Raw genomic sequence first — 27,770 nt, 5'->3', positions numbered from 1 at the left:
AGGATAATGGTATTTATCTGGTACAATTCTTATGATGATTAAATGATTGAACATAATCATGTACATTTCCCTTGCTTCCAGATGTGTCCTCGAAGTAGAGTGTATTTTAAGTTGAAAGCATTGCTCGTTTTGAACTCCTTCAGGCTTTGGGTGCCTAGCCTTCCCATGAAGATCAGATGAACTGTTTTGCTATGATGGTGAACCATCGTTTTGATAAAGTCTCTTAGTGAATGTTCTTGTGTCTTAGTCTCTTTTGCTATTTCTCAGACACTCTAAGCACACTCCTACCTCAGGGCCTTTACATGTGCTGTTTTGTCTATATAGAGCTCTTCCCCCAGATAACTGCATGGCTTATTCTGAACATCTTTCCGGTATCTGCTCAAATGTCACCTCTTCAGGGGCGCCTGGGTGGCGCAGTCGGTTAAGCGTCCGACTTCAGCCAGGTCACGATCTCGCGGTCCGTGAGTTCGAGCCCCGCGTCAGGCTCTGGGCTGATGGCTCGGAGCCTGGAGCCTGTTTCCGATTCTGTGTCTCCCTCTCTCTCTGCCCCTCCCCCGTTCATGCTCTGTCTCTCTCTGTCCCCCCCCAAAAAAAAAACAAAACAAAATAAAAACAAAAACAAATGTCACCTCTTCATTAGGGCCTTCCCTGATTACCTTCTATACAATAACATACTTTTTTGCTCCGTTGCACTTACTTATTTTTCTCTATAGTGTTCATCTGAAATACATATTTCTTTTCCACCCACACCTCCCACTAGAACAGTGGTTCTCAACCTTGGACATTCATTATAATTGCCATGGGAGCCTTTAAAATCCTAATGCCACGTTGCACTCCAGAACGATTAAATTAGAAACTGTTGGTGCGGGAGGTGGCGGGGGGTGGGGGTGGGGGTGGGGGTGGGGGTGGGGGAGACCCAGGCATCAGCATTCTGTAAAACTTTCCAGGTGATTCCTGTGTGCATCCAGGATTGAGAAGCAGTGCTCTCGTCTAGAACTTTACTACGAGAATGTGGACGGGTAGTGCCCACATCACCCAGGGAGCTTTGTGGAAATACAGGTGTTTACCCCCCCCCCCCCCCGCCCTGGGCCCACTGAGTCTGATTCGACTGTTGGGCACGATCTCCAGATGAGCCAGGTGTCACTGACGTTGGGGATGGGCTGCACTAGAATGTCACCTTGGGGCACTGTTGCGTTACATCCTTGGTGCCGGAAGAGCGTGTAGCGTCGAGTAAGCGCTCACTGAGCATTTACTGAGTGAAGGAGGAATTAACGTTGCAGATGAGAGAAAGGAGGTGATGAGGGAAAGAGGACAGAGAAAGAAAGAGAAGGCAAGACCGAGGGGAAAACAGCTTTGCCCTGCCCACATTCCCCGGGGCCCGGGTATAACCTGCTGCCTGCTCCTGCTTCAAGTCCCGCGTCCCGCGAGCTTGCCTCCAGCTATGGTGCTTTCCAAGGTGATAGCTGACTAATCAAAGATACTGCGATAATGAATCGCCTAACTACCAGGGCCGACTTCTTCCCTGCAAGCATAGATTTTATTAGGAGCCCGCTGAAACCAATTTGCCAGTTAAGTCATAATTTAGTAAGACTTTATGGACTGCCCGCTACACGCGTGGCTTAACGTGGCTCAAGAGGCGAGGCACCAAAGATAGAAGAGAGACACTTACGGTCCAGCAGTAGAGACGGTCGTGGACGTGAGTGATTCTAACTTGAGGCAAAGCGTGATTGGTGCCGGAAGACATGCAGGCAGGGTGCTGTGCAAGGTGAGGCGTGGGTGCTTATCTCAGGGTCAGGGTCGGAGTGGGCTTCCTGGTGGAGAAGCCAGGGGCACACGCGTGGCTGGCACATGGGGTAAGTGAGGCGTGCCCAGGAGCGCAGGGAAGGCGAGTAGGAGGCGGTGAGGGCGGTGGGGTACGGCCAGCTGTTTCCTCACGACAATCCTGAGAAGTAGGGGATGTTGTTTCCATTTTTTTTTTAATTTTTAAAATTAAAAAAAATTGAGATACAGGTGACAGGTGATGTCGGATTCGTTTTAGGCGTACAATGTAGTGATTTGCTATATGTATACACTGGGCAGTGGGTATCACAGTGAGTTCAGTTAACATCCATCACCACCCAGAGTCATGAACTTTTTTTTCTAGTGAAGAGAACTTTGAAGATGTAGTCTCTTAGCAACATTCAAATATGCAATACAGGGGGCGCGTGGGTGGCTCAGTCGGTTAAGCGTCCAACTTGGGCTCAGGTCACGATCTCGGGGCTCATGCGTTCGAGCCCCACGTCGGGCTCCGTGCTGACAGCTTGGAGCCTGGAGCCTGCTTCAGATTCTGTGTCTGCCTCCCTCCTTCCCTCCCTCCTTCTCTCTCTCTCTCTCTCTCTGCCCCTCCCCATCTTGCACTCTCTGTCTCTCTCTCAAAAATAAACATTAAAAAATTCTTTTTAATTCAAATATACAGTACAGCATTGTTCAACTGTAGTCGCCATGAGGCACATTACATCGCCAGGACTCACTTCTTCTGTGACTGGACATTTGTGCCTTTTGACCCTTCCCCATCCCCCCACCTCACCCCTCTACCTCCCGCCTCTGGCAACCACCAATCTGCTCTCTGTGAGTTTGTGGTTTTTTTTATTTTGTTTTGTTTTTAGATTCATGTAGATGTGCGATCCTACGGTATTTGTCTTTCTCTGACCTATCTTACGTAGCTACTTTCATTTTAAGGATGAAAAAAACCAAGACTCACAGAGTAAGTAACTCACCCAAGGTCACACAGCTAATAAACAGTGCCATTGTGGGCTGCGAACACAGGTCTGTCCCATGTAAGCTGTGATCCTCGCGGCTGTGACTGGCTGTCTCACGAATCAGCCCTTTCTCCCACTGCTGACAGTGGGCAGACCTTACAAAGGAAGGTCAGGCATTGCTTGCCTTATTTTTGAAAAATTTTTTTTCTATGACTGTCATAAATTGGGGATTTATGGCAGCCGAATTTTCTCTGAGACTTTGGTCACAGTCACACAATATGACCTTTAGAAGTAAAGGCTTTGAGTTCCTTAAAAAAAAAAAAAAAAAAAAATCTAGATTGTGAGTGGAGCTAGAAGAAACCTAACCCAAATCGGAGCATTTTTATCAGCTTTCTTTATTAGGTTTCTAATAACAAGGAATAAATATTCAGCAGTTTTTTCTTCGCATAACTAGAAGAGCCAGGGAAGAGTGGTGACCTTTGACCTAGCTGTATCAAGCCTATGATCTTGGTAAAAGGGAATTTGCTCAGCTCTCTGGGTCTCACACTGAAAAGCTGAAGAAAGCAGCATCTTGTATATTACCCTTCTGTTTAAGACCGTTTGGACCCACTTAGGTGTAGAATCAGGGCTGTGACCTGGTGAATTGGGACTGATTTATGCACACTCCCACCCCTGCCCCGTGACCTAAATGAGTAGGATCCATTCAGACTGCTTCAGTTTCTAGAAGCATTCGCACTAGTATTTGGTGGAAGTTGGTTGAATTCTGGCTGAAACTGGGGAACGTGGGGAGAGCAGAACTGGTTTCAGACTCTCTTTCGTCCTTTTCTCCAGGAAAGCGCTGCAGTAGCTCAGCAAGACTCCTTATTCAGAGCAGCAGTTGAGAACCTTAGACCCCTCCATTTCTCTGTCTGTGAAAGAAAAGGAGGGACCTAGTCAGGGAGACCACTGATCACTCCTCCAGCTCTAAAATTCTGTGATTCTTCTTCTACGCAGTGAGTGAAATAGCTGTTGAGCTGCTGTGTCGGTTTTGCCTGTATTTTCCCCCAGATCTGTGTATTCAGCTACATATGCTCATGTCATCCGGTTTTAAGAACACCTCGGTGGCCTCCGCGCAGTTGTGCACAGTCCATAAGCTGCCCAGCCACTTATCCCAGGCTTGTGAGTAGGTGCAGATTCTCATCTCCTGGATCTAAATAATGAGGTGGATTTTGATTCTGGGAGCGGAAGGCCCAGTGTGGTGAGCAGTGGGCACTCATCCAAGCAGGTCCTTCCGGCCTTCAGTGCACACAGGTGGATGGCTTCCCCCGAGCCTCAGGGAAAACCTGTCTTTGGCCCGGCATTGCCCTTCCGGCACCGTGGGTGCTAATGTCATTCTTGCACCCCAAATGCAGCAGGGTCTGCTCAGCTCCATTTTCTTCCATTTGCCAAGAAGCAGGCAACCAGCCCTGCCTTCCCAAGAGAGAGTAATAAACCTGGAGCCAGAGGGGCCACATTTTCAGCGCTCTGATGGCAATGGCTTTGGTTCCCTTATTTCATCGCCGATTAGGATGCGCGGGCGGTGCTGTGTGACCCAGAGCCCATAAAGCATACCTGCTTCCTGCTGATTTCGTGGTTCTGGAGGGGAGGCTGTGCATGGGGATTAGGACAGACTGAACTAACAAGCAGGGGGCCGTGGACTAGTTACTTATACCAGAGGGAATCACTGTCCTTTTGTAGGGAACACAGCTGCCTTTCCCCATAGTATAGCACCGTAATGCTGTGCGCGCGTGTGTGCGCATGCTGGAGAGTAAGGGGTGTCTGTCCATCTCTGGCTGTCATGTCTGAGAACATTAACACGCCTGCGGGTGAGCACAAGACAGCTACTGAGGCATTCAGAGAAACAGTGTCTCTTGTCTGCTGGCTCCTCTCGAATCACTAGGGAAAACCTTCCCCAGACCACTTCTTAGAGGGGATAGTTTGAGGCAGTTCTGTAGTTTTGTTGTTGTTGATAATCATTGGGAAGTTTGCACCCGGACAGACTCCAGACCAGGAATGGCCCTAATATCACCCCCCCCCCAGCCCCGCCATCGTCCTGATCCGTGTCTGATCTGGTATTACTTCCTGTGGCAGCCCCTTCTGTAGCTGATGGGGCCTGGACTTTCCGCAGCGAGTTAACAGCCTGGAAGTGGAGCTCTCTCCATTTCAAAAGCACTCATCTCATGCAAATTTCCCTTAAGCTGAAAAGAAAAGAACAAACAAATAGAATGCCAACTTTTCAAACAAGCTTGGGAAACATTGGGAAAAAGTCAGACTATGTATAAATCAGAGAGAGAAAATGAGGCCCATAATCAAAGATTTGAGATAAATGTGGGGAGTCTCCCAAAAATAGTGCTCCAAAGTGAGCAGTGCTTGGTGTATGTATCTGAGCAGCTGTTTCTGATGCCGCCATCGCATTGGTGGTATTGCCCCGCTCCGGGCACCCTGTGCCCCCTGTCGCCTGGCCAGCGCCCTCCTCTCTGGGGAACGGCCATCCTTCCATGTCTCACCCTTGCCAGCCCAAAGCCTCACACCGGGCTTGATCACACCTTGCTTCTGTTGGCCCAGCTTCCCAGACTTATTGGAGTGACTCTTTGACCGGATTTAAAGTGCTTGGCAGGACCTACCGCATCATGTGTGGGGCCCGGTGCAGGATGGAGACGCAAGGCCCCATGGTCAGAAATGGTGAAGAATTTCAGGACGGCCGCGGGAGAGCATTGGAACAAGGACAGGCGAGCTCAAACGAGCACGAGGCCCCTGTGCCACTGCACGGGTCCCACACGCGCGAAGCCAGCCTGACCTCAGGATTGCATTTTGGAATAAGCAAGAGTCGGTTGTAAGGCTGCCTGAGAGGCCCGGTCTCGGCGAGGGCCTCTGGCGAATCCCTGAGCTGTGATTCACAGCCCTTCAGATGGGAATGGCGCAGGGTCTCTCTCTTTCCTGAAGTTGTTGAGGTTGTGCTGAATGTATTTGTTTCGCGCTTCATCTTGGACGGTCAGGGTAGTCCCTTGGGCAGTCAGTTTCTCTGGCATCTCTGGAGGTAGAAGCAGACCAGATTCCATGAAGGATGGAGAAGTTACCCAAGGACCGGCCAAGCTGCCGCCCTGCCCATGACACAGAAGCCTGGGCTGTGGGGAACCACTTTCCCAGAGTCTGGGGTACATTTGCTCCAGGCAGGAGGCCTGCATCTCAACCTAGGAGGCGCTGCCTTCGTGTCCAGCATCATGTTGATGTTCTTTAGCAGAGGAATATCGCGTTTGCCTCCAAATTATTTTATAATCTCTTTGGGCCATGTGACTCGTCTTAAAAATGCCAGCAGACTTTTGGCCCCTAACGTATACTGATCTTTGAGGTCTGCCGTGTGATAGAGACATCAGTCCTGTGGGTAGGGGAGTGAAGAGGCTTTTCTTCCCTGAGGCACAGGCTTCTGTAGTGTTTCCTGCACTGAGATTAGGTCACGCCGGCCTTTCACTCACCAGGGGTGGCAAGGGAGGACTGGCTGACAAATAAGAAAGCAGGCCCGTCTGTAATTTCACAGGACACTGAATAACGACGGCTTTATCTCTGAGCAGCCCGGGGACGGCCTCGGTGTTCCCCACAGGGAGAAGTTCCAGGTGCCACGGCTTCTTTGGGGCGCGAGGGCAGAGTCTCGGGGAGGAGAAAGGCAAGTTCAGACACTAAACTCCAGTGAGGGTGGGGCTGGAGAAAGAAAGGGACGGAAGAGGGAACAGGAAAGGAATCATAACAGATTCTCTTCCCCCTTTCTTCCTTCTGCCTTCACACTGGACCTTTTGGCTTCTTCCTTCCCTGAAATGGAAAGCGGTCATGTGGTGGCATCCAGAAGCATGGGCTTCTGCTGCCCGGACACCCTGGCACCCTGGCTGGCCCTGACTCATCTGGAAAGTGAGGGCGTCTTTTACAACCTCCTCTCCCACCAAGGCCTTGGGCTTCAGCCATGCAGGACGTGTCTGGTCTCCCACTAATCAGAAGTGATGAACAAGTAGTGGCCATTTGTACAGATTTGGCAAAGGGGTGGACGCTGGTGATTATTTGTATTAGTGCCGATAGAAGGGGGGAAAGTACATATGTGAAGATGTCATGAGGGGCTTCTAAGCATGTTTAGGTACAGCCTTACTCCTTAACGTTTGTTGGTTTGTTTGTTTTTAATTCTGGAGAGAGGGAAGCAGAGAGAGAGGGAGACAGGGGATCCAAAGTGAGGTCCGTGCTGTCAGCAGCGAGCCCGATGGTGGGCTCGATCTCATGACCTGAGCCAAAGTTGGACGCTCAACCGACTGAGCCACCCAGGCGCCCCTACGGCTTCACTCTTTAAAAGACAGAAAGAGCAAGTAGCACAGCCATCCCCTAAATGAGCCTTGAGAGCATGGTCACGAAGAGAGTTCTAGGTGGAAGTAAGAAATCTTACTGAGTGGGGGGGGGGGTGTCATGAGCATAGGTTTGGGGGTGAGGCATGGGGGAAGTCAGCCCTGTGTTCAAATCTTAGCTCTAGTGCTTAAGAATTCTGGGACTTAACTCCTCTAAACCCATGTCTCTATAAAATCAGGATAAAAATGTCTTGCCGGGTTGTTTTAGAATTCCACAAGATGATGTTTGTAAGGTATCTGGCAGATGCTCTAGCACCCCAAACTGTGCAGTGGGTACCTAGCTCATTTTAGAGTTCTTGCTTTTCTTATGAGAGTAAAGATGTCACGGGCAGTTGTGATGGTGGGAAAAGTCAATTATCAAAATTAAGATAGGATCCATAGAGAGGTGATGGATCGCAGCCTTTTCACCTGTGATCAAAATTGCCCGTGATCTTGGCATCTGTAAGAGGTTTCATTCAAGGTAAGAAGACACCATAGGTTGCCCCTGTAGAAATTCCAGAATTTGAACGTAATGCTTCTGTTCCCTTGCAGACTGGGCTGACGCTACAAAGTTAGCCTGGGCTGACTGTGTCTGATAATTAGGGGAGAACAGGGCAAATTGAAGCCCATAGAAAATCCCAGTGTCTCCGTTTTAGCCAATAACAATGTTTCTCCCACCAAGTCCTTACCAGAGCTGTTAACAAGGAGAAAAATTGGCTGGTTTGAGTTTCCTCACCTTTTATTCTCCCCTGCTTATCCTCCGCAGAGGTGCTAATGAACGGTGAAATGGCCAAGAGGTGAGCTGAGTGAAGTCACAAACTGGATAACCGGCTTGAATAATTGAGTTAACCCAGCAGAAAGAACAGACTACTTGCTATGCATTGTCAGGAGCCGAATTAACACTTGCAGCAAAGCTTTCCTTTTCAGTTTTCTTTCTTTCTTCTTCTTCTTTTTTTTTTTTAAATGTTTTAAATGTTTATTTTTGAGAGAGAGAGAATGAACAGAGCCCAAGCAAGGGAGGGGCAGAGAGAGGGGGAGACACGGAATCCGAAGCAGGCTCCAGGCTCTGAGCTGTCAGCACAGAGCTCAACGCGGGGCTCGAACCCACAAGCTGTGAGACCACGACCTGAGCCAAAGTTGGACTCTTCACCGACTGAGCCACCCAGGCGCCCTCCCTTTCAACTTTCTTTTTTGTCTAGTGATGGGTATTTTGGGACCCTGTGGCCTATTTAGTCTGCTAACTGATGTCGGGATGCTATGAAGGAGTGAAACCACCAGGAGAATATCTAAGGATTTCTTAACCGCTTCTAGCCTTCTTCTGTCAGGGTATAGACAAGAGTCAGAGAAGCCAAATTGACTTCTCTGAAAATAAAGGGAATGGTGATTGCTCTCAAGCGCCAGTTCTAGGCCACTCCCTAAACTGACAGACTGGATGATTCAAGTATTTTCACCTTTGCCCAATGCCAGGCAAGGCTGCTCCCCACGAGGGAGAGGTATTTTATAATCTGTTTTAATGTAGCCACTGTCTGGCGAATCGCTGTACTGTTAATGAATTCTGTGGTGCTCACACTGTTCATCAGAATTATCAAGAGGGCTTTTAAAAACGGTTTGCTGGGTCCTTCCCCTGGAGTCTTCGATTTAGGCCTGGGTAGGGACCAAGAATTTGCAAATCTGGAAGTTCCCAGGTCTAAGGACAGTGCCTTCGGAACCACAAGTGTAATGGATAAGAAGGTGAGCTCTGAGAGGCACCTGGGTGGCTCAGTCGGTTAAGCATCTGAGTCTTGACTTTGGCTCAGAGCATGACCTCACTGTTTGTGGGTTCGAGCCCCTCATCGAGCTCTCTGCTGACAGTGCAGAGCCTGCTTGGGTTTCTCTCTCTCCCTTTCTCTCTGCTCTTCCCCCACTCTCTCTCCCTCTCTCAAAATAAATACACAAACAAACAAAAAAGAAGGTGAGCTCTAAAATCAGACTACCTGGATTTGAATCCCAGATCTCTCACCTGATAGTTGTGTGACTGGCTAGTTAAAGCTGACATAACCTCTTGGTACCCAAATGGTCTCACTTATCAAATGGAAATACTAGTATCTTATAGGGTTGTGAGCATTAAATTAATTACTGCGTGAGAAGCCCATAGAATAGTGTCTGCTGTGTGACAAGTGTTCAGTATAGACTCGTGTGACTCAGTGATAGGCCCTCTATGACAGTGAATAGAGTCTGATGTTTGTTGAGCACTTACTATATCCCAGAGACTAAGCACTTGGCAAGGATTGTCACATTCAATACCCACAACCGTCTTTCTCTCCTTTTTTGCTTCCTGCCTTACTTCTCATTTCATTTTTCTTCCACTCTTCCCTTCCTACCTCCCTCCCATCCTGTCCTGCTCTTCATAAACAATCTTGTAACAAAATTAATACAATTCTAAATACCAAGGAAAGTACACATCTTTTTGTTGTTGTTGTTGTCGTAAAGTGTGACCTTCAGGAGTATGAAGGCCTTCTTCATCTTGGCCTCCCAGTGTGGTAACAGCCATACGGTAGGAGTTTGCTGAACATTTATTGCACGAAACTGGTCATCCTTGCAAATCAAACCGGATTTATCCACCAGGGTTCCCTTCTGGTTCTTCATCCTGTCCTGGTTTCTAACACATTAATGAGTTTAGTCCCTGTTCTTACTCCCTTGGTGGCTCACACCCACCAAGACAAGGTGGTGTCCCCATCTGTCTACAAAGCTTTTATTTCACTGGCTGCTACCTGGACGACTTGTCCACATTTTAAAAACAAGACACACACCCCCCCCCCGCCACCCCAGGAAGAACCTGGGACCCCGTTTGGGCTCCTAGGACTGATTGACACCAGGCCATCCGAAGCCACCCCGTGCTCCCTGACCCAGGAAATTGGTGCTGTCTGCAACATCTCCCTCCCAGCCCAGCCTGCCATGTAAGGGATGCCAGTGTCCGCTCGCCTGACCCCCGTCTTGTAGGGAAGTTGGTCGTCAAGTGTTGCCCAGTTACGGTTGGTTTGAACCCGCAACTAACCCATGCTGCCTCCAGATCGCAAGCAGGTCAGCCGCCTTGAGTCTCTGGTTACCCTTGCAGCTCAGATTTCCCTCCAGCAGGTCCTGATAGGGGCTAGTTTTGCACAGTTGATGTGGCCAGGGCTCATGGCCAGGTTTAGGATTTCTGTGTACAGCCGTGTTAGCAGGCGGCCCCTAGGGAGGGAGTATGTTCTGAGGGGTTGGAAGGAAGTTTCTTTGCATGCAAAGCATGTTCCTGGATCTTTAGTGTTTGGAGCCAGTCTTGCGGAGTGGATCTGTGCCAGTCAGCACCAGGAGAATTTTTACTAAGGGGAGAGCCTGCCATCCCCGTGACATTTCAAGGGTCTGTGTTTTCATTGTTTCTCTTTGCTTGCCCCATGACTGGGTATTACAGAAACATTGCTTGAGGGCCTACTGTGTGCCACATACCCGGCTAGTGACTCGCAAGGGCGGGGAGAAGAATGCAAACGTGGATAAGGCCTCAGGAAGCCTCTGTTTCCACGCTGCTGCGTATCAGTGGAAGATTGAGTTAGTGACAAGAACAAAGAGTTCGGGGAGAGGGAACTGAGAAAGAATGACAGGCTTTCGAGAAGTAGGAAAAAGTGTTAACTTGGAGAAATTTTGAGACAGTTTATTAAGGTATTGGTAGCAGATATATATCTCGATATGGGGCTTCTCTGGCTGGGCTGCATGGTCCATGCATGAGACCTTCGCAGGCTTCCCAAATGGCTTTTGGCTGGGTACTCAGCATTAGCATTGAACCTGTATAGGGGAGACCTGTCTCATTATATGACGCCAAGGTTTTGGGTAGAGCTCCCCCAGTATCCACACAGATAAGTCTTATCCTCCGTCCCCTGGGTCCTCCAGCTTCCCATTTGGGAAGAGTGGAGTTCTATGACTATATATTGCTTCTGTCATGAACTGGCCACCGCCCCCTTCTCTGACCATTTTCCCTATCAGGTTCACCCTGGGTCAGGGCACGTCTTTCCTCCAGGATCCATTCCCTGCCAGGAATCCACAGGGAGCTTTTAAGGCTTACATTTCTTCTTCCTCTTCTTCTTCTTCTTTTCTTTCCTTTTTTTTTTTTTCTTTTCTCCTTTCTCCATTCAACACCTAGTCTCATGCTAAATACTTACATGCTATGCTGTGAATAGGAGTGTGAATGGATTGGTCAGAATTCCAAATGTTAGTTGCAGGAAGATTCTTTTGTTTTCCATCGTACACGGCTTAACATGAGGAAGGGTACTGACAAAGACTTGGCAATCCGGAGATTCTGTTTGCAATGACATTTGCCTCAAAAAGTGTTGACCTGTTTTGTGACCGACCAGGATGGCGTTTCCCGTTTGCCTACAATTTCAGCAAAGTTCAGTCCATTGAAGGTCTATCTCAAAGGCAATACACATTTTTAAAATTTCAGAGCGGTGTTCGTAAGCTGAATTACAGCTTCCTCTTGTCTTAGCCTCTGGAATGCTGGATTATTTTGAGTGTTTGCCATGTTGCCGTCTGACTCCTTCCAGTCGCCTCAAGGATGGGCAAGAATCATGTCTTTTTTTTTTTTTTTTCCCAACGTTTATTTATTTTTGGGACAGAGAGAGACAGAGCATGAACGGGGGAGGGGCAGAGAGAGAGGGAGACACAGAATCGGAAACAGGCTCCAGGCTCTGAGCCATCAGCCCAGAGCCCGACGCGGGGCTCGAACCCACGGACCGCGAGATCGTGACCTGGCTGAAGTTGGCCGCTTAACCGACTGCGCCACCCAGGCGCCCCAAGAATCATGTCTTAACCATTTCTGTGTCCAAGTATGGATTCACAGTGCCTGTCACTGGCACATAGTAGGTACTCAGGGAATTTTTAGGGACTCAAGAAGTGTTCTCAAGAGAAATGTACTCAAGAAGTGATGAGGGCGCCTGGGGGGCTCAGTCATTGAAGCATCCCACTCTTGATTTCACATTTCGTGAGACAACAGCGCAAAGCCTGCTCGGGTTTCCCTCTTTCCCTTTCACTTTGCCCCTCCTCCACTCATGTGCACTCGCTCTCTCCCTTGCTCTCAAAATAAATAAACATTAAAGAGCGACCAAATGAATGGATAACTTGGCTTTTCAAAGTTCTTCAGGGCATTCCAAATGGCAGAGGGATATGTCTGGAAGAGGGAGTGTGAGGAGTCCAGGGGACAGAGGGGAGATCAGCTATATCCAGAACTTGCAATAGTTTCCTCAGGAAACATTACCAGATATCATGGGAGGTGGGGGAAATGACCCCCTTCCTCAATATCCTAGACTACAGTTGTCACACTGGGTACTCACTATGCGCACAGCTAATACAGTAGATAGGAAAAATTAACATGATGTGATTCTCCACAACCAAGATGGGGAGATCAGATATACCCAAAATAATTAAAAAATACAAATCAGTTCAAGATTAAGTGCATGAGTACTTAGGCTAGAGAGAGGAAGGAAAATACCTCCTGCGTTCCAAATACTGCATCATACAGCGGAAGGAGCCTTAGACACACACACACACACACACACACACACACACACACACACACACGACTCATTTAATCTGTACAGCCTTTCAAGATAGGTGTCTTTATCTCCAGTTTACAGACGAGGAAACGGGGATTTAGGGGCTGGGTCACTTGTGCAAAATAGCTAGTAAATGTCCATGCCAAGATTTGAAGTCGTGGTTGGGGAAGAGATATATCTGTATGGTGGAGCGTAAGTAAATGTATGCGTGGGCAGAGCGAGAAAGATACCAATAGGCAGAGGCCCTGCCTTGTAGCTCTGAGGAGGTAGATGCACACACACACACACACACACACACACACACACACACACACACTCACACACTCCACCCTGGATGACAAGTGTTGAGTCTGGAGTTTACCTGACTCTCCCAACAGAGAGAGCGGCACAGAAGAAACCTTACATAGCACAGACAGGCCCACGTCCCATGGGTTACAGGGCTGTTTGTACGTGTGCACCAGCCACAGAAGTAGCTTTTGTGACAAGGGCCCCACATGAAAAACCATCTTTTAGGGCCCTCTACCTCATCAGGGCAGTGTACCTGGGAGCTTCCCATTCCACTGTGGTGGCCCTTCGGTCATTTTACATCCCCTTTGTTCTTCTCTTTCATCCTTGTCATTCATGAAGTCACTTGAGAGGGATGATAATAATGCTAAAGAAGGCCTCAGAATAAGAAATAGGAAGAGCTAAGAAAATACAGCCTCAAGCATACTTGGAGCTGGTTTTCTGGTTAAGAGGCTTGATTAAAAGTGTGGGGGAACTGAAGCCGATTTTCGCATCATTATGAAAAGCGAAGGAAGTGTTCTAGCCCATGTGCCGTATAGACTGCATCACAGGCTCGGGGAAGAAGCCTGGGGCTTGGTGGTCACAGGTGAGCATGGAGTGCTACCACCAAGGGCCCCCTGATGGCTCCACAGGAGCTGACCCTGGCCAGGAAAGTGGCTCTGGTTCCAGTTATAGGACTTGGTCATGGGACTTCTAGAAAGACTTCGTGGGGCGTCTGGGTGGCTCAGTGGGTTACGTGTCCGACTTTGGCTCAGGTCATGATCTCACGATTCATGGGTTCAAGCTCCGCGTCGGGCTCTGTGCTGACAGCTCGGAGGCTGGAGCCTGCTTCGGATTCTGTGTTTCCCTCTCTCTCTGCCCCTCCCCCAGCTTGTGCTCTCTCTCCCTCTCTCTCTCCCCACCTCAAAAATAAAATAAACCTTAAAAAAAGGCTTCTGTTGCCTGTCCTTTCTTCTTTCAAGCTGTATATTCATTCCTCACAGTGGAGTAAATTAGGGGTGAATTATACACCAGTAAGGACTGGTATGCCTCATGAGAGAATAGTCTACACCTTAAAAATTAGATCCTATTTACTCTATGGTGATAGAGGCGACGGGGCTGGCCTTGAGGCTATTTGGAGATCCCCTTCAGAGTTAAGATTTATGACACTAGTTTTACTGTCAAATTGCGTCATAGACATTTATAATTACAGGAAATCATTTAAACTTATTTATTGTTAATTAAATGTTTAAACCACTTTAAAAGATTTTTTTAAAATTGAACTTCTTTACGTAGTAACCAACCTCCTGCACCTGACTTCTTCAGTCTTTAGCCCTATGTGCTCCCATAGCTACCGGATGGTTTTTATCAATGTTTTGTTACAATTTCATATTCTACTTTTAGCTATTTAATACCGATATAATAATAAGTAGCATTGTATATCGGGCTTTATAGTTTACAAGACACTTGGACATTCTCTCTTTTTTTTGATGGCTCGATGACATTCCAGCTGAACTGATCTGCAACAGTTTAAGGTTCTCTTTCTTTTTATTTTTTTAATTTTCTTTTTCATTTTTCTTTTTCAAAAAAATGTTTTTTAATGTTTATTGAATTTTGAGAGACAGATCATGAGCGGGAGAGGGGCAGAGAGAGAGGGAGATGCAGAATCCGGAGCAGGCTCCGGTCTCCCAGCTGTCAGCCCAGAGCCTGACGTGGGGCTCGAACTCACGAACCGTGAGATCATGACCTGAGCCAAAGTCGGACACTTAACCGGCTGAGCCGCCCAGGCGCCCCTCTTTTTTCTTTTTTAAATTTTTTGTTTAGGTTCTGTTTCTAAACTGAGTTCTGCTCAAGCGTGAGAAACCATAGCAGTGAGCATGAACTAGTTTTAGCCTTATCACTGTTTCCTGCTTAGGCAGGTAAGATCTGCTGAAGGATTGTTGACTGCTGAAGAACAGTTGCCAAACGGCTAGGTGTGCCAGTTCATGGCCTAGAAGGGGCAGCTGTCGGTTGGACTTTGCCCATGTTTTCAGGATTTTATCTGATCTTCTGGGTATACTCATGAGTATACTGTGGGTGGTAAGCTTATTTATTTTTGAGAGAGAGAGAGAGAGAGAGAAAGAGAGAGAGACACACACAAAGCATGAATGGGGGAGGGGCAGAGAGAGAGGGAGACACAGAATCCGAAGCAGCCTCCAGGCTCCCAGCTGTCAGCACAGAACCTGATGCAGGGCTTGACCCCACAAACCATGAAATCATGCCTGAGCTGAAGTCGGACACTCAACCAACTGAGCCACCCAGGCGCCCCTGAATCAGAGACCTGTTCAAAGGCTTTGTACCTTTAACTGAAGAACCTTTCTGAAGGTCCTTCCAGCCATTAGGCAGCCATCTGGGAACAGGTGAAGGTCAGGCTGTAGAGAAATAGGTGTGGTTCATGCCTACCAAGTGGTCTGTCCTGGGATCTGAGACGGTTGCTCCCTGGGTCACCTGCTGCACTATGAATGCAGAAAGAGATAGATGTGAAAGGAAGAGCCAGTTTCCCTGTCCCGTTTGGTGTGACTGCTGGCAATTTGACGATTTCTTCCTTAATCTTGAGGCCATCTCAATATAAATGCCATGGAGAAGATAGTGGTCTTTGAACTCTTGGTTCATATGGTCTTGACCTTGGTTAGATGCCATCTTGACCTCTGGAAAGAACTGTGCCCTAGCCTACTAATTTATTGATTCTCCTCTCTACAAAATAACTGGTGTCTTTTAAGATTTTTTTTAATTTTTTTTTTTTTTTTTTTTTTTTTTTTTACTTTACATGCTTGAAGTTAAAGGTCATCTTCCTTGTAGTGAACAAATAACCATTTTCCCAGTGGTGTGCCAGATGTGTGGGTTAAAGCAGGAAGACTAGCTGTCGTGGGTCCCATCCCTTGGTTTTTTGCTGATTCACAGGGGCAGTTAATTTCTCTCTACCACTTTTTCTGGCTCTGCAAAAATAAAAGAGGGGAGTTCATGAACATTTATGTGCTACCGGGGGATTTTTCTGTGCAAGTGAAAATTATTATTGATGCAACCACAGGACTTGCCGCCAGCTTTAGGGGGTGCATTTTTACTTTCTCTGGAAAGAGGCCAGCAGTAATGATGGAAACACAGTGCATTTGACTTTGACCTTACTTTTGACAACTGTTCCCTTGCAATCCTTAAAAACACACTCCACCATCTAAGAGCACGGCGGCAGGCCTTTGGCGAAGCCTATGGCCTATGCATGCCTTTGTAGGTCTTTGAGGATGGTGGTGAGAAAACCCTATCCCTCACTTGCTTCCTGGTAGCTTGGCATTTTAGAGGCATCTGGAAAGAAAGGTGGCAGAAAAGCAGCCTAACTGGCTTGACGAGTCTTGTATAAATAGAGGAAGTCCAGTAAGGCTCCTGGTCTGGGATTGCCAAGCTCAAAGAAACCAATTGTGTGTGCACAAAGGCACAAGTCACTAAGGCCCAGAGATCTCCCAGGAGGCCTGCACGTAGGCAGGTCCCAGAGATCTCACCAAAGACTGAACTGTCCGTTGCAGCCATGGGGCTGGCAGAGTTCAATGACTGTGGACGCGTGGGAGAGGTAGCAGTGTTGCCTGAACTGGCCATGTGGCTGGGGAGGGGAGGGGACAGCTGTCCCGGCCCTGCCCTCCCACGACCCTGTTTTCTCAACCCTTCAGACTCATCCAACAGGTGCAGAAGGTGCAGATAATGGCAGTGACCGCTGTCTCCTCTGCAGAACTTGTGGGCGAACTTGTGCGCTTGATTTGATTTCCTCCTTTTGCTTGGCAAGGTGCAAGTCAGCCATTAGAGTGGACCCACGTGGAAGGAGAGAAACCTTTCCCCCCCTCCCCAGCCCCTGGCCTCTCGGGGGCGGGGAGGGGGGCTGCCCTTTCCCCTTCCCTAGAAAATGACTTTATCTTGTGCATGTCATGCGTCTAGGACATCAGAGAAGGTGGGAGAATTTGCCTTTCCCAAATATGCGTACAGGCAGCTTTAAGCTGTTCTTGTGAGTAGGGGAGCCCATGGACATGCTCCCCTCCTTGGCTCACAGCCTGTCTGCCTTCTCTAGGCTGAGCGCCTCCAGTGTGTTTGGTGACCCAGAAAAGGCGAAAGTGAGATGGCCCTCTGTGGGCACCGCTCTTAAGAGAATGGGGAGTGCTGCCTGGGAGACATGATTTCAGCGTGAAGTTTTATGTTAGGGCGGCTGTCATCTTCCACCGCAACCAGGAGAATCAGGAATAAGTCCAAAAAGGAGTGTTTGATCTTTAGGATACTGTGCTACGTAAAACGAAAATACATCCTCCTCGTTCAGTGTTGGGTTCTCAGCACCTGGCACAGTGTTGAGCAACAAACCAATTTTTGATTGAAAGTATCGCTAGACACTGGCTGAATGAACGGGTGCTACTTGAGTGTGAGAATTTATCTGTTCTAATCAGGTAGTTTTCTGCTCACCTCCAATTCCATGTAGCAAGAACAGAGGATGCTTACAGGGGAAGAAGATGCGTGCTGTTTGTTTCTCCATAATATTTCTGTACGAAAGCAAGAGCTTGCTAAACTTTAGAAGCTTTTGGAGGTTTTTGAAATTCCCCACCGTTATTCTTAAGAAGAGAAGGGAGAACAACTTTTTTTTTTTTTTTTTTTTTTTTACCTCCTTGGCCGATAAGGAAAAGCGAATTTCAGAAAAACATGGGACGGAACAGGAAGTGTTCAGAGATTTAGTCATACTTGTTAGGTATGAAAAAGCCCCACTGCATTCTCATATTGTTTCTTTTATGGACTTAACACTTCCGACTTTGAGAATACCTTCCTCCCCAAACGGAAGGCTCTTTATAGTCGTTAATCTTCATTCTGCTTTCTTTTTCTTAAACACTTGAAATGTTAGCGACCGTTTTGCCGGTGTCATACCAGCTAAACCTTCCAGCTAAATACATTTTACCTGTCCAGGTTCATCAGCTCAGTTGAGAATGTGGCCCTGCTGTAGGCAGTAGGGGGACCAGTTTGTCCTGGTTTCCCTGGGACTTTTCTGGTTTTAGCACCGAAATCCCACATCCCAGCAACCCTTTCAACCCCAGGGAAACCAGGATGGTTGGTCATCCAAGGAGGCCACCAATGCATGTGACCCTGAGTGAAGAGAAATCCTGCCACCCCACAGTCCTGCCCTTCAGCCTGGCCTTAGAAGTGACCCAGACAAGAGTGTGTGAATGAGGTCGTAGAAACCTTTAGTGCCTCTTGGTAGTTGAAGAAGACTCAAAGCACATTGTCATGGAATTAGGGAAATTCAAGATGAGCAGGGGTATCTTTGTGATATGAAGTAAAATTTCTGGTTTCTTGGGGGTTTTCTTTCTGGTTTTGTTGTGTTTTGTTTGTGTTTTTGGTCTGCCCTTTCGCTCCTTACTACAGTATATGGTGAAAAGCGAAAATGAGAACTGATAGCCACCTAATTTCTGAAACAAGAAGTGTGATTTCAGATACTTCTCTTGGTCTCAGATGTTTCATCTGAAAAATGAGGACGCTGGTGTCGATTTCTAGGGCCCTTTTCTGCTCAAACATACTATGAAGAAAGAAGCAGGAAGTAGGAAGCAAGAGAGGTCAACGAGAAAATGGACTCCGGTCCCTTTCATAAGCTCTACTCACACGGAGGACCTTTTTCTTTAAGCATGAGTCTTTCGACATACTTAGGGTATTTCCACCCATCGGTACCCACCTCGTCTTTTTCTGCCGTCTTACGCTGTGTTATTTGAATGTGCTGGGAGGGAGAGGGTGGCCACCATGGTTCCCCAGGTGCACCTGATACACAGACATCTTTTCCTTTTCCTGCCTCCAGAGGACCTAGAACAACCTGTGCTGTTAGGACACCCTGGCAGTGGGCCTAAATACATTACCCCAGATGTCAGAATATGCTTGCTTGTACCTAAATTGTCCAACTCCAGGTATGCAGTCGTCTTGTGAAACACTAAGACTTTCAAAAACTTTCCAATATATATATATTTTTTACCATCTTTCACGAGTCCATAATGCCACTCTCCTTTTGCCAAAGATCCTTACTCCTCATTTTGGGGGGGGGGGGGAATGTAAAGGGATCATGGCTTTAAAATCCAACATACCTTGGTTCGAGTTCTCGCACCGTTTGTTGTATGGCATGGGAAGGAACATTCTTTAAGTTTGACGAGGCTGGCTTTCATCATCTATAAAACCAAAAGGTATCCTATCTTAGCGTTGGCACATAGAAGGCACCGAGTGTACTTAATTTCCCCCTTAGCCCTTCCCACTGTACCAGACCCCCTGACGTGTCACCTTGTGTTCGTTCGTTGCCCCCTGTTGATTTCAGAGGTTACAAAAAAGGTGTTACAGGTAAGGGAGGGTAAGTACACAGTGTGTGGGTACTAACTGAATAATTGTGCCAGGCTTTCCTCCTGACAATTCTTCCTAGGCAACGCTGCCCCTGAATGGTTACGGAACCAGCGGGGGGAAAAGGTGTCATTGGCAAAGAACAGGTCACCTACACGTAAGAAGTGAAACGTGCGCGTTATCAGACACCTTCCACACCACCACTCCCATGCTCCACGATATTGAAAAGTTGATCCACAAATGCCAGTAGAGCTGACAACTGATCGTGGCGGCAGGTGGTGGGGAAACCTCTGTTCAGCAGACCCCCGGATGTTTCAGTTGTAGTCACGTTCATCAAAAGAATCAAATGCCTGGGGGCGCCTGGGTGGCTCAGTCGGTTAAGCGTCCGACTTCAGCTCAGGTCATGATCTCGCGGTCCGTGAGTTCGAGCCCCGCCTCGGGCTCTGGGCTGATGGCTCAGAGCCTGGAGCCTGCTTCCGATTCTGTGTCTCCCTCTCTCTCGGCCCCTCCCCCGTTCATGCTCTGTCTCTCTCTGTCTCAAAAATAAATAAACGTTAAAAAAAAAAAAAAGAATCAAATGCCTGGTTTACCTTTTAGCAAAGCATTGCTAATAGTGTTCGCGAAATTACCTCGAAAGAGCTCTCCTGGAATAGCTACCGAATCCGGGTATCAGGCCAGGACGCTAGACCTGGAAGGGGCCGCTTCTATGGCAGCATCTTTGTGGGAATTGAGTCTTTCCACTTTCCTGGTCCCCCCCCACCCCCCGCCCCATTTTTTTTTTCCTTGCTTAAAAATAGATAATTTGCAAAGGCACTGGAAGGTGACTTAAATCCTGTAGCAGGTAACAGTTTTGCACGAGCATTGTGTCTTTTATCATGCAGCCCTTGATGTGATTATGTGATAATTATGTGTAATTATGTGATATCTTGAATCTACCACAGATGGAGCTACCAAGCCATCTCAGAAATGACCATATCTGTATGTGTGTGTATCTGTATGTCCTTAAGATTTACCACAATTTTGGCACATGCACGCTTCTCGTTGCTACTTATTAAACTTTTTGCCTGCGAGGTCCCGTGCTAAGTTCTAGTGTATCATGTCCTTCAATCCTCACAGCCCTTGAGGGAGAGCCAGTGTTGTTAGTCCCCCCCCCCGGTGTAGGTGAACCGACTGAGGCTTATGGAGTTTAAGTAACTGGCACAAAGTTGCACAAAGTCATGAAGTGCCAGAGCCGAGACTGAAAACACCCGTGGGTGCTCCCACACCATAGCTCTTGGCCACCACACCTCTAGATCGGTAAAAAAATCTTTCTAGAACTGAAGAAAGAGATCTAAGGAGAGAGATGTGATCCCTAGATTTGAATGTCTTTTGTGATAACAATATGAGACTTCTGTCTCTTTAAAATGTCATTAAAATAAAACTCGAAAGTCTCCATTCTCCATCTACTTAGTAGTAAGAATGAGCAAGAAGTCTCCATAATTCATGGCATGTGGCCCCTTTTCGAGAGGCTAGTTCCTGTCTCCAGGCCTTCTTTTTCCTTCCAGTTCCGCGTGTACCAGTGTTTATCTGCTGCTTACTCTACCCACCTAGGTGTTTGTGGGTCCACCAACATTCCCATGGGAGCTTCTCCTGAAAGTACCTTTGCCCCAACATCAGCACAGAACGGGGGGCCTGGAGCTCCGACTGAGCGAGCCTGTGGTTTCTCAATGCCCGTGAGAGTACAGCTAAGGGATCTGGTCTTTCGAGGTCTTACCTCTTAGTGAAATCAGGGTTGCTGTGTCACCTAACGTGATTTCTAGAATAGTAGGGATAAGGCCAAAAGAAGGAATATGCATACCTGCACTTAGATAGCTATTTACGTGTCATCTCCTTCAGGCTTTCAGAAGTAGTCGCTTAAAAGCCAAAACATTTGCTTGAATTGCACAGCCGTTGCTTGGTGTCATGGAAGAAAGGTCCTTAGTTCATAGGCTCTGGGTTCAAAGACCGGCTTGTCACTTATTAATATTACGCAAGTTGTGTAACACTGTCGAATTCCAACTTTTTAGTCTTTAAAATGGGGATCAAAATCTCACACTTATTTGATTGCTGAGGCACTTAAATGAAATAATATATGTGCGTGCTCCATAAGACTTGACAATAAATATTTTTCCCTTTTCCGTAAGTTTTTTTCTCTTCCAGACTTTAAGCTCTTTAAAGAAAATAATTTTTTTTTCTTATTCATCTCCATATTCTCAACCCCCAGCAGTGTCAGGCATGTGTTCATTGAATCAAAGAAAAATCTTTTGGGAAGGTCTTCAGATCATTCATTTATTCACTCACTCATTAGTTTCACCCCTGCAGCACATCGGGCTCTGTGCTTGGGGTAGTGCAGTCAACAACACAAACGTAGTCTGCCGCCACTTTTTTAAGTCTATCTGAGAGAGAAACATTAAATAGATAATTAGAGTAATGAACAACTTTGGTCCTTGAGGCGGGATCTACGTTTCGGAAATAGCCGAAATTATTTGGCCTCAAGTCCGATGAGGCCAAACTGTTTTTGGCCAGATACAAACAGGAGCACTAAATCATCATAACTGGTTCTGAAAGTCCTAAAAGAGGTGTTTCTAAAGTATTTCTGGGGAAAGATGGCATCACTGGACTAAGTCTAATCACATTATAAAGGATCTACCTCAAGAGGCAGCAGAATTGATGAGATGGGATCATAGTAGGTCAGGTGTTCCAGGAGCTTGGAACCACCTGGAATAAGGCCTAAAACCAAGTCAGATAACTGGATAATGGGGCAGTGAACATGCCTCTTGGAGGGGAGAAGAGGAGATGAGGCAGCTTGTAGCAAGATTCTCATGTGGATAGTTGGACTTAAAATCTTTGTCAATGAGTTCGCTGGGTGGCCCTAGGGGGAAAACACAAGGCAAAAGATGAGTTTGTGTTGACATCAAGAAGTGCTCTTGGTGGGACTAACGAGGCTCATTCAATTCATTCATTCATTCATTCATTCATTCATTCATTCATTCATCCATCCATCCAGCAACGGGTGCCTAGTGCTAGCGAACAGGCACTGCTCTAGGTGCGAGGGGAACAGGATAGAGAGATCCCTGCTCACTCAGAGTTTTCTGCTAATGACAGCCTTCCCTCCTGGTTCAGTGGAAGGGTCTGGGGCTCCAGTGTGCTCCGTGGGGGCCTGAGAAGCAGGTGAAGGTGAGGTAGGCCTCACCTGCAAACCGTCAACTTGGAAACGAGGAACTGTGAAGACAGCACCTAGATCCAGACTCAAGGGCAGATCTGCTGAGGAGAGCAGGTGCGTGCAGAAAGGGGAGACTTGGCCTGAGACGGGAGGAGAGGTAGAGGCAGGACAGGAGGCCCTGAATGGGCAGTTGAGCCCATGGGAGGGAGGGAACTGCTTGAAGTCCTGCGTTGGGAGGATAGAGCTAAAAACCTACAGTCAACTTTAAGAAGTTGTCTTAACATTTTTATTGAACTAGAATGTGATTGACAGTGGATTTGAAAGAGCTGGGGTTTTATTTAGGTGTTAAGATGCTCAGGGTCTCATGGAGCTTTTCATCTTACCCCTATTTATCCTGCAATTTATTTTTAATTTTTTTAAAATTTGTATTATTATTATTATTTTTAATTTGAAAGAGAGTGGGGGAGAGGGGCAGAGGGAGAGAGAGAGGATCCCAAGCAGGCTCCATGCTTCGCTCAGAGCCTGACGCCGGCTCGATCCCACGACCCTGGGATCGTGACCTGAGCCAAAGTCTATAGAGTCGGATGTTCAACCAGCTGAGCCACCCAGATGCCCCATCCTGCAATTTCGATGTAACACACTCAAGGCCAGCCTCTGAAAATGGGGCTGATTTATTTTTCTAGCCTAAACCAAGGAAAATACTGCGTGTTCTTCTCTTCCCAGTGATCTGTCGTGCACAAAGAAAATGTTATAATGCTGTGAGACAAGGCCTGTGAATTTTTTTTTTTTTTTTTTAGCTTCTGGTGAGAGTTGTGACAAGGGAGGCAGCATTAGTCTTTGAACCTAGGTCTGAAAGTAGTGGAAACCATTGCGTGACAAGAACACGACATGGTTTGTGCGGCCTTTTTCACCTATTCTAACTCAGTTGACTTACTGGAAACCTCGTCATTCCATCAGCACAGTTGTCTCCATTTTATAGCTGAGGAAACTGAGGCTCAAGATTGCCCTCCCCTCTTTTTGTAGTTTTTGTGGGAAGAATCAGTTGGCGTTGAGGGAATATTGAGTGTTCAGGCTTACGCTTGTGTGGTTCTTCAGTCTTGCAAGGACGGAAAGGCACGCGCAGGTGACGAGAATTGGTAGAAAGACACATGCAAGTTGCATTGAAACGGGAAGGTTAGTGTAAGAGATTGAGTGTGTGGGGGGAGGGGATGCAAGGATGTCCTTCCGGTGGGGCATCGGTCACAGCCTAGAGTGCCTCTGTTCCTTTTCAGCAGCTGCTTTACCTGCTGCATGGAGTCAGGCCAGGCAGGTGAGCACAGGTTGGACCCAGACTTGCTCTCGAGGAACTTGGAATCGTGTCTTTTACTGTGTGTAGGGCCTTACTTCCACTTTCTACGTCAACTCTGTTGTCTCTTAACTAGATACCTCTTTCCTCTGATGAGTGCAGAGGGTCTTCTGAGACGTTTAAACCTCTCTTGTATGGTCCAGGAATGGCAGATGGTAGAAATAATTAGTATGAAGCAGAGTCCCCAAAGCTTAGGGGCTGCAGGTGGGTTATTTCTAGGTGTCGCCTAAGAAAGGTTGTGACCAAGTTCAAGAAAATCCACGTGAGGAGAGGTTGCCTGGCACAGGGATGATCTGAGCTGGGGAGGAGAGCTGAAGCTGCAAAGTGGCATCCTGAACAAACTTGTTTTGCAGCTCCCAGGGAAGTTTGTTAGGTAGGTTAAAAGAGTGAGCGAGCAAGCGAGCGAGGGAGATAGATATTGATAAGAAGAAGAAAGTAATAGACTTCTCTTGGTGGAGCCTGAACTCCTCTATATTCTTTCTGCTGAGTTCTGAGAGGCTCATCGTCACTGAGTACAGGACAGGAAGTACCTCTGCCCCCTCTGTCCTTCTCTGTACATGGCTTCCAGTTTAGAGGACTCTAAGGACTGACCCTTGTTTTTCCTTTTTTTTTTTTAAGTCTTATTTATTTTGAGAGAGAGAGAGAGAGTACAGGAGGGGTAGAGAAAGAGGGAGAGAGAGAATCGGCCGTGTCAGTGCAGAGCCTGATGTGAAGCTTGAACTCAAGAACCTTGAGATCATGACCTGAGCCCAAACCAAGAATTAGCCGCTTAACTGACTGAGGCACCCATGCGCCCCTAATGACTGACCATTGTAATTGGAGAAGTGCAAGAAGAGAGGGGTGCCCGGGTGGCTCAGATGGTTAAGTGATCAACTCTTGATTTTGGCTCAAGTCACCATCTCATGGTTATGAGATTGAGCCCCGACTCAGCTCCGTGCTGAGCATGGAAACCTGCTTGGGATTCTCCATCTCTCTGTCTCTGTCTCTGTCTCTCTCTCTGCCCCTCCCCCGCTCCCTCATGTGTACTCTTTCTCTCTCTCGGAATAAATTAAAAAAAAAAAAAAAGGCAAGAAGAGGAACATGGGTCATGTGTAGTCGTTGTCTACCCAGACTTGATGATGTTTCTGAAAGCATGTGGGACAGCATCACACCTTGTGACCTCTCCTCATTCCCGTGGGGTGCTCACTGTCCCAGGCTCTAACCTACAATACACGGTGTGGTTCCCCGTAGCTACATGTGGCGAATGAGCCCTGGAAATGGCTAGTGCCACAGAGAAACTGAATTCTTAATTTATTTAATTTTAAAATGTACTTGATTTTTGTTAAAAATCTTTTAAAGTGTGTTCGGAACAGCTTGGATATGTGAATTTACCTTTTCAACTGTAGATTTTGTATAATCTAAATACAGATCAAGTATTTCCTGTGAAAATTTGGTGTCTATTTGAACTGTAATATAAACTAGGTTCCAAAGACCTAGTATGGAAAAAAAAAAGAATGTATCTCAATAACTTTATTGATTTATATGTTGAAAGAGTATTTTGGCTACATTGGGTTAAATGTAATATATTATTTAAATTAATTGTACATGTCCCTTTTTAAAATGTGACTGCTAGAAAAACGTTGAATTACACACATAGCTCGCATTGTATTTCTGCTGAACAGTGCTGGTCTAGATAATGTCTTATTGGGTCCTTTGGAAGTATTATGAGGACTTTTTTAGGGAAAATTGCTAGACTTCCAAAGTTAGAGATTCGTTTTTCCCTATTGTGTTAAACTCTGCTTTTTTATTTTATTTTATTTTATTTTTTTATTATTTAAAAAAAATTTTTTTTTTCAACGTTTATTTATTTTTGGAACAGAGAGAGACAGAGCATGAACGGGGGAGGGGCAGAGAGAGAGGGAGACACAGAATCAGAAACAGGCTCCAGTCTCCGAGCCATCAGCCCAGAGCCTTACGCGGGGCTCGAACTCACGGACCGCAAGATCGTGACCTGGCTGAAGTCGGACGCTTAACCGACTGCGCCACCCAGGCGCCCCTAAACTCTGCTTTTTTAGATGGATGGGTTCATGACAAGGGAGGGTTGGAAAATAGGTTTTGGTTAAGAGTGAGTTAATTGAGAAGATAGCTTTGCTTCTGGTAATTAGAATGATTTTCAAATGCATTTTCACCCACTTGGAAACCACTGATTGTCATGAAAACAAAGCACATTAGTGCTTTGTCATTTGTGTCTGTTCGGACCCTGCTCCTTTTCTTCAGGCAGAAATCTTGGTGATTGTCAGCAGAGATTGGATTTGCTTCTGGCAAGGAACCTAAAGAAATAGAACTAAAGGGGAAGTCTGTAGCATTAAAGGAAATATTTAGCCCTTCGCCAACTCCTGTTTGAACCCTACCAGCTCCCAGTGGTTTTCAGAGTCCCTATTTCAACTTCTTTGTTTAAACTTTCCAGATCTTCCTATTTATAGATTTCAGTTGTTGGCAGCTCGTGTTCGAGGCGTTGTTGACACCAGTGGTGAGGCCTGACTGGTGGCGATGCTGTAGGCTGCTTTCACAGCTTGGTTTGCAAGTCGCTTTCTAAAGATGCAAAGAGAATTACTATCCGCTGTAGTAGTTTCAACACCTGAGTGAATTTCAGATGACAAAGTCACATCCTTGCCACGCTTCTCCCACTGTTTCAGAATTGTAGTTTGCTTACAAGGAAGAAGAGATAAAATACTAATGACATCAAGATGCTTGGCAACTTGAAAATTTTGTTTCATAGGAAGAACTGAAGTTTCCAGTGACTTCTTTTTTTTTTTTTTTTTCAACGTTTATTTATTTTTGGGATAGAGAGAGACAGAGCATGAACGGGGGAGGGGCAGAGAGGGAGACACAGAATGGGAAACAGACTCCAGGCTCTGAGCCATCAGCCCAGAGCCCGACGCGGGGCTCGAACTCACGGACCGCGAGATCGTGACCTGGCTGAAGTCGGCCGCTTAACCGACTGCGCCACCCAGGCGCCCCTCCAGTGACTTCTTTTAAATCAAGGAGTGAATAAATAATTCCGCTAGATTCTTAAGTAAGCTACCCTTCCCCGTAAGGGCCACTTTATACCCAGACTTTATCACGATGACCAAGCGTTTACAAAACATTATAGGCAAAAGTAACTCTGGAGAAAGATGGCATCTTCGGTCTTTGGACCTGCCAGAGGCGTGGCGGGATCCATTCAAGGATCTCGTTAGCCCTTCAGCCTCCATTCCTGCATCCGTGGAGTAGGTTTTGTGCTCGCTTTGGTGACATGACTCCTAGGAGTGTTAAGAGGATACAGCAGCCTGTAATTGAAGGGCTTTTGGTGATAGAAGGGTATCTTGGTAAAAGGCCTTACTTAGCAAGCTCAAGATTTCTACGAGTTTAGGGTTCTAAGATTTTATTAAGAAGTCAGCTGCTTGGAGTTCAAGCTGTTTCTTCAAATTATAATAAGTTGATAGTTTGTGTGCAAAAGTAAAGACCTACCCACTGGAAGCAAGGTTACCTTTGGGGGGCGGGGTGGAAGTAAAGCCCACTCAGCCCTTTAGAATGGTACAAATGTAGCCCTGAGCACCGTGTTGGGGATCCTGCCCCTCACCGAGGGAAGAGCTGTCCAGTCTCCAGGCTACTTGATGCGGTTTCATTCTGAGCAAGAAAGGGGTCCAGGAGCTGAGCATCTGAAGGCAGACCCTTCTGGGTGGGAGAGGAAGAAGGGAGGGCAGGCCAGAAGTGGAATGGGTTTTCGTTCATTCTTGCTTTTCCTTCATCCACCTTGTCTTGCTCCTGTTATACTTAAAAAAGCGCTGAGAATGCAGGTTCCATGTGGAGTTGCAGAGAGTGAAGCAGGGCTTCCTGCTGGTGGGTTTGGGGAGGGGGTAACTCTAAGGGCAGTGGGGAGAGAAGAGGAACCCCTGCAGGCACACCTGTCTGGGCCACTGG

At 47.0% G+C, this 27,770-nt stretch overlaps 1 protein-coding gene and 1 long non-coding RNA gene across 3 annotated transcripts in view; one reads left to right on the top strand and one right to left on the bottom strand.

Annotated features, from left to right (window-relative positions):
* Positions 1-27,770, top strand: part of ETV6 (ETS variant transcription factor 6) — a 260,671-nt gene that overhangs the window by 66,033 nt on the left and 166,868 nt on the right. The gene's annotated exons all lie outside the window — the stretch shown is intronic.
* On the bottom strand, positions 15,713-22,318 carry LOC121038925 (uncharacterized). The gene is made up of 3 exons (XR_005794571.1): positions 21,140-22,318; positions 19,059-19,139; positions 15,713-15,911 (listed from the first exon to the last, which is right to left on the bottom strand). It is a non-coding gene; the product is annotated as an uncharacterized LOC121038925 (long non-coding RNA).

Source organism: Herpailurus yagouaroundi, unplaced genomic scaffold (genome assembly GCF_014898765.1).
Source record: "Herpailurus yagouaroundi ecotype Mexico unplaced genomic scaffold, PumYag 166, whole genome shotgun sequence".
NCBI classification, from domain to species: domain Eukaryota; kingdom Metazoa; phylum Chordata; class Mammalia; order Carnivora; family Felidae; genus Herpailurus; species Herpailurus yagouaroundi.
This window is presented reverse-complemented; position numbering and strand designations above follow the sequence as displayed.